The sequence below is a fragment of the Chelonoidis abingdonii genome, chromosome 4 (genome assembly GCF_003597395.2).
Source record: "Chelonoidis abingdonii isolate Lonesome George chromosome 4, CheloAbing_2.0, whole genome shotgun sequence".
NCBI classification, from domain to species: Eukaryota; Metazoa; Chordata; order Testudines; family Testudinidae; genus Chelonoidis; species Chelonoidis abingdonii.
Window position 1 is genome coordinate 24,642,271 of NC_133772.1, and position 7,546 is coordinate 24,649,816.

Genomic DNA, 7,546 nt, shown 5'->3' on the forward strand with positions numbered 1-7,546 from the left:
TGGTCAGCTTTTGAATAAAGATTATTTGATCTGGTCATTAGATTTTATACAAGAAAAACTGTACAACAAAAAAGGAGGTGATTTTATTTATAGAGACCATTGTACACATCTGAAGAAAAAGCAAGATATAGATGGCATAGCAAACTATACCATTGGCTTCTCTTGGGACTAATGCATATGCAGGTCTTTTAGCATTATTGTTATAAGAAATATAGGGCGTTTGTCACTTTGGTATCGGAGTGTCTTTTACAGGATTCCATTGAGAGAGAGCATACTCTTTGCTTTCTTACTGCCTGCAGTTTTCAATCTGGCCCATTATTCAGGAAATCATTTAGCACAGGGACTGTTGTAATTTGCTGCTGCTGCCCAACCCCCTTCCCCATTGGGGCATGTGGAAGGAGGGGAGGAAATGTGACTCAGGTTAACCTCACTCACAGTGTAACCTGAAGCTACTTCTGAGCTGGTGCAGTGTCTTGTGATATTCTGCTCAGAGCCGTGTCTAAATTAAAAATATAATCCTAAATGCAACAAAAGTCCCTGCCTAGTCTATATGCCTATAACAAATCAATGGCCAAGGCCTGAGCCAGCTTCTTCGAAGATTGTACCTCCAGCTTCCTCCTTGAAACAGTGAGCTCAAGCTTTCAGCAAGAACCTTGTCCAGCATACAGGTGAAGTGAGGGCTTATAGACCAAAAGAAGGCTGACCTCAGCATGGGAGCCTGCAAGACCAGGGAATTGAACTAGGGCAAAAAAAGCAGTGGTACTTCCAAACTCAAACTGCAAGCCAAACTCTGCCCAGTTGAGACACCAAAGAGAGATAGTTGACTGTACAGATGTTCATATTCATATGTGCTCTTCTGGGATTGGCTTTCCCTTCTTGGGGTTCATATTCAATCCTGGGCTCTGGAATTAGCTCCCTCTGGGGAGGGGTTCTGCGGTTCTTTTTCCCTGCTCCTCCCTTTTGGCTCCACAGGTTAGACTGTGGGGAAAGTGTTGGTAACTTCATAAGCATCACCTGTTTTGGGCACCTAAATGAAGTTGCTCACCATAGACCGTGCATGTGTTTATCCTGCTGCTTTTTTACATACTTTGATCAGCTGTTACCTGTGTTGACAAATTAACATATTTGGACCTCAATGTTAAACCCCAATCCCTTGCTGAGGGATGAATAGAATGGTGCGCCCTACCCAGAGCAATTGTTTGTCTCTCTGCAAACTCAGCCAGACATCGCTACATCAGCTTCTTTCTGGTCAGGTTGTCAATTATTTCTTTGCAACCATTACAGTGGAAACTGAAGAAGGAAGAAAAAAAAAAGATGAGATTCTGGGAAGCAAGATTATATCATAACTTCAAACAGGAAGGTCATCAAGACTTAGACTAAAGGCTTCTACATCTTATTGATTTTCAGTGGGTCTAAGGATCTTATGAAAATTTTACTTAAAATGTTAATAGACTATAAGACTCATAAAGCCAGAAGAGACCATTTGTGATCATCTTACCCAACCTCCACAGGTTGAAGAAATTGCCATTGTTTGAAAGCTATGCATGATCCTGCTGCAGTTAAGCAGATAGAGAAGAAAATAGCAACAAATAATATATTTAATGATGACCTCTCTCAAAGCAAAGATACGGGGTGATTGTATTGATTTTAGATGTGCTCTCTCTCCAGCAAGCACTTTCTACTTACAAATAGCCAGTGTTGTCAGTTGGCTTGCGGGTCTGTGTTCTTTCACCATACTTGTCCAGCTCTGTGCAGACAGCTGGTTTAGCAGACCTCAGTAGTACTACCCTGTGTGGTTAAGTGCTGAGGCTGGACTGTTGTTGCCTTAGTAATGCCATTCAGGCAGTCCAGTCCTTCTGTTCTTGGAGCAGATAAGGCAGCCCGCACATTCAGCGGACCTTGCTGTTTCTCATAAAGAAGGACCATGGGCACAGTTCAGTGACAAAGTCACTCAGCAAGGTTTATTGCCATCAAAACAGAGTTCTACTGCCCTGGCTCCGTGGTTACAGATTTGCTAACACATGAGTACCCTGTGGCAAGGAACAGCTCAGTTCATGGCGGGACTTTCCGCTGTCCCCTCGGCCGAACAAAGAATTAAGGTGAAGTACCCCAACATTTATAGGCTAAAGCAAACAACTACCATACACCACTTACATATTTCATGGTATCTGTTTGTTACCACCTCTTGTTCCTGATATCTTGGACAAAACATCCCTATTCGTTGTTTTGTCACACCATCTTAGCTTGTACCTGATTGGGGATGTTTCTGTGCTCACCTTGAAATCGATGTACATAAATATCTAGTGCCTAGTACACTAGCAGCGGCTTTGCCAAGTTCGTGTACTGGGCAGTGAACTTGTGAGCATCTGCTTTAATATATGGCCTGATTTTGGTTCACAGTGTCTGGTTAAGGCCTTAGATCTTGCACCAGGTGCAGTGCGCCAGGCTCTCTACTCTGGCTGGGGTGGTGTGTTGCTTAAAGCTTCTTCCTGGGAGCTCCAGTCCTGGAGTAGGACCCAATTGTGTGAGGTACTGTACAAGCACAGGATAAAAAAGACACCCTCTGCCCCCAAAGAGCATCAATCTAGAATATATATGTTTCCAGACTTCATTAGCATGGAAGAAAGCCTGTGTTGGGAGAGAGAGTGCAGAATGCAAAGCACATACAGCAGTGGTTGTGCCATGGAGAACATCCATACAGGAGTGCACATAGGGGCAGATATCTCATGGGAGAGTGTGTATACAGGGCAGACATCCCATAGGGTAAACCTGGGTAGGGGAAGCAGGTGTCCAACAAAAGAGTATGCAGAGGTGGGTGAGTTTATTATAGGGGAAGGTTATGTTTGGGGATGAGCGTCGCATGAGCCACCATGGGTGGAGTGAGTGTATGGGAGCAGATATCTCATGGGAGAATGGGCATTGGCACATGCATTTAATGGAGGGGCTATGCATTATGGGAAGGACTTTGTGTACTGACACAGGCATGTGAGGCATGGCATGGGGGGAGCATGCATACGGAGGTAGGTGCCTCAGGGACACTCTGGCGCATCAGATTGTGTGGTGTGGGGATAGATTTATGAGATGCTCAGATGGAGCAGGTGAATCATATAGGGCAATGCCTTTGCGACTCAGGGTCTCCTGTGGGGGAGTGTATAAGAGGTGTAGGTGCTTCATGGGGAAGGCTCAGCAAAGTGAATGTTTCGGGCAGAGAATCATTTCTCTGGGAGGGGGAAAACATGCATGTGGGTCCCCTTGTCTTACAAGGGGAAAGCAGGTGGGGCTGTCTCCCACAGGGTGTTCATGGAAAAGTGTGAGAACAATGTCTGAGGGGAACGTGCTTGGGTGAGCCCATGTGAGCAACAATGGGAGGGTGGACCTCTCCCACGGGAAACATGCATGGGGATGGAGGATTCTCATGGCGGCCTGTGCATGGGTTAGGCACGCGAGGAGGAAGGGAAGACTGAAACAGCCACCTCCTGCTGCTGACCGCTGGGTCTCTTGTCTGATGCTGCAACCAGCAATCGCCATGCGCTCATAGCAGACGTCATCCTGGCTTCCCCCAGTACTGACTGATTTCTGGACGGATGCTCTCCTCTGACTCACTTCTTCTGTGAACATTCAGCTGGGGATTCTGAAACCTAAAGTGTCCTCCTCTGGGTCGAAAGCCTTATAAACAGCTAAGAACAGGCCCTTTGTTGTTCCTCCTTCCAGACTACCTTTCCCCCCAGTACAGGGGATTCATTATAGCTGAAGTCTCTTCCTGCTAAAGTGGAAGATGGAATGGTAAGTGAAAGCGAGGAAGAGAATCCTGGCCACGGGGGGCCTACGGGGATCAGACCATGTTGGATTGAGCAGGAAGATTCAAAGGGAAGGTTTCCCTGGGGTCTAGCTGTGGAAAATAGGCACTGGAAAAGCCACCTGGAAAAGAGAGGGGCAGATCTACTCGTGGCACAAGTTGTTCCAGGAAATGCTGCAGGATCAGTGTCTGCCAGAGGGGAAACCGCATCAATGCACTGAATGAATGTGGGAAAAGCTCCCCTCTAGCCTCAGCGCCTCCCTCTGGGATAGAAGCCAGTGGTGTGGGCTTATGCAGCTCCTTCCTGATTTCTTGAGGCCTGGGAGCGGTGGTGGCGGCTGTACAGCAGGAAATTGTTGCCGGAATCCCAGGCTGGAGGGATTGTTCATTTGAGGATCGTCTGGTGGGAAGCCTGGGTGGGCTAGATCTGGCTGTCGGAAGGATGGGTGGTTTAGGGATCATTGGGCCAGTGAGTGGTGGGATAGAAGGGGAAATGTATCTGTCTTTTAAAAACAGAACCATTATTATAATCAAGAGAGAGGGGCAAGTCCCAGTTTGTGTCTAGCTGCAGTGCCTAGAATGTTGGAAACTGCACCCTGGGGAGTTTCTCCTTTCCAGGGAGGTCATGTTGGGTTCATTTCCAGCCAGCAGTGAGACATTTCTCCACCTCCATTCCATTTGCCGTCTGACTTTAGCAGAGAGCACCAGATACTTCTATTCATTTGCTCTCACATGGGCAAGTTCTCGTTTGGGCTCCATTCAGGTGACACAAGGGAACAGAGACTGGCCACCTCCCCCTTGCTGGGGATTGTCCTCAGGTGCTGAAATCTCCAGCTGGCTCCTACAACACCTTGCAGCCCCCTTGAAGATGGTGGGGAGTGGAGGAGGAGGAGACAGCGCATGCTTTGCTCTGGCCATGCCCAGGTGAGAGTCCAGTGAGTGGGGAGGTAAAAATCAGGGAGTTGTAACCGGCTCCTTGACACCACCCTCTCCCTGCTGCACACTGTGAAAGCAAAGAATCTGACCCATGGATTTCACTGTGTCCGGGCTTCAAGTTAATGCTTCTCCATGCGTCTCCCAGGCATTTTGTCAGTGCAGGGGATTCGCAGCATTACAAACAGAAAACGGAATGTTTTGCAAGTGTGGAATTTCTCCCAGATCTGTTGGAAAGATAAAGCTCCTTCATGGCTGATGTGTGCCAGGTACATCGCCTGGCCCCATGCTACACAAGAGACTGGCTTTTTCTAACCAGTGGTGGCCACAGGAAGGTGTAATGAGCAAGAGCTTATTGGCCTGGACTCTCAGGTGTTGGAAGAAGGAATCTGGCTGCCCTGTTTGGTTTGGAGGCAGAGGCAGACTTCCCAAGGGTGATAATGGCAGTGAACATTCAAAGAGGTGACTTCAATGCTCTACTTAGCCACAGAGCAGGAGCAGCTTCTGGGAAATGCTGCTGATCTTGCTTTGCCAGCACGAGTCTTTGGAAGAGAATCTTCTTCCTTCTTCATCGCTGTCCCCTCTCTCCACTCAGGGCACTCTGGATGAGAGGTGAGCGCGCTCATTAAAGGGACATTGCGGAGGCAGATAGGAGATTATTTGGCCTATGGCAGTATGAACAGCTATAGTTTGGATCCGTGGCACAGGAAGGCCTGAGAGCCATATCCTGGTGAATTTCAGTGTAGTGATCATGAGAGGCACTGTGTGCTGTCATGCAGGAAAACAGTGCCCTTGACTTGTTATTGTAGGGTTGCAACAAATGCACAACTTATTTGTCAAATGAACGAGGCTCTACAACTTTTAAAAACAGCAACAAAAAGGTCTGCTCAGGAGGTTGGGACTAGATTCCTGAGTCTCCCTTTGCACGAGGGAATACTGCTGGTTTGCTCTATACTCTGAGGTTACAAATGGAACATGCCGCCGGGTTCCTAGGTTAAAAATAGGGCATTCCCAACTGGAAAGTTATGGTGCAAATTGTTACCCATTGTTTTGGGGAAGTGTTAAGGTCCTGTAGATTTTTTTTCACCTATGGCGACGCCTACACTGCACACTACTGTAGCTACACACCTCAGTGAAAAGCAGATGGCAGCTATGCTGTGGTATGTAGCTACATGCATCAGTGAAAGGCTCTGGCACAGGGGAGCAGCGGGGAAAGGATCCAGCAGCAGGAAGCTGCCAGAACTTTTCTGCACTTCCTGCCCTGCCTTTTCCCACTGCTGGAACCTTTCCTTGCAGTGGAGAGGCTGCAGAATAATACACTGCTAAAAATAGAGGGAGCGGGACCCCAGGTGCGGGGGTGGGGGGGGAGACAATCTAGCGAGTGATGGGGGGAGGGGAGCGAGTGATGGGGGAGGGGCCTCTGGGGAAGAGGTAGTACAGTGGGAGGGGCCTCAAATCCATTTACCAGCAATTAGAAAGATGGCAATCCACTATCATTCTGAACTCCCAAATTGGTTATGTTTCTACACGCTCCTATCTAAGAGGATTTGGCAATACCCACTTGTCAAATCCAGGATGCTTAGGATCTTTGCCCTGTGTAAAGTGTCTAACATGTCATCAGCTGCAGATGTAGGGTCAGGGTCAGGAACAGTGACAGTGTTAAGCGTTCTGTAATCAACACAAAATCTTATGATCCTAGCCTTTTGGGGGACCATAACTGGGGAAGCCCAAGGACTGTTTTTAATTGTGATGGGTTCCCCCCGGGGTGCCACCTGGAACTGGGGTACCGCTGAGCACTCTGACCCACCAGCCTGGGCTTCCTCTCACTCTGTGCTGCTGTGCCTAGCTGCAGACCTGCTCCCGGTCCTACACTTCCACCACCATTCACACAGGTAGGGACACACTCAGCTGCAGTTACATGCAGGCTCTCTGGCCAGCCACTGCATGTGAACCAACAATAGAGAGGCTACAGCCAAAACAACCCCCAGTTTCCCAGCCTAGGACCCCAGAGCCATATCATCTTGCTTTGATTCAAACCCAACCAGTATGAATTTATTATCCAGTTCACCTCCCCCTCAATGTAGAGAGGAAATGAAATAGCCCCTCTGAGCTCAGATTCCCACACACTTCTCTTCAAACTCACTGGTTTAGATTAAAACATAAATGTATTAACTATGAAGGATAGATCTGAAATGATTACAAGTGACAGCAAACATGAACGCAGATTACTTAGCAAATAAACAAATATGCAACCAAAGCTTAATATACTAGATAGATTGGATATGAACAGCAGATTCTCACCCAAACTGGTGGAACAGGCAGACTTGTAGATTCTTAAGATACAAGCTGCACTTGCTTTACAGCTTGGAATCGCCAGGTTTTTCATACATAGGCTAGTTCAGCCCCAGTTCAGCCTTTGTACCTCAGGTATTTCCAGGAGACTTCTTGTGTGGGGAGTGAAGAACAACAGAAGATGTCACTCCCCTGCCTTATATAGCTTTAGCATATGGTGGGAACCCTTTGTTTCAAAACTTTGTTCCCAGACCAGTTTGTGGAAAAATACTGACGTCTCAAGATGGAGTCTGGAAACATGTGGTCTGGTCACATGCCCTTGCAGTGTTATAGCAGCCATTGCTTATGGGCTGGCCAAAACGCCCACAAGGTTAAGCTATTCCACAGTCCATTTTCTTTGCTGATGGGCCATCAGCCCCATCTGTCGTCTTAATTGTTGTACCTGAAAGGCTGGTTGTGGGTGTTTTCCAGAGTAAGCCCATTTGAAATATAGATCCCTAGTCAGTATTCATAACTTCAGATGCA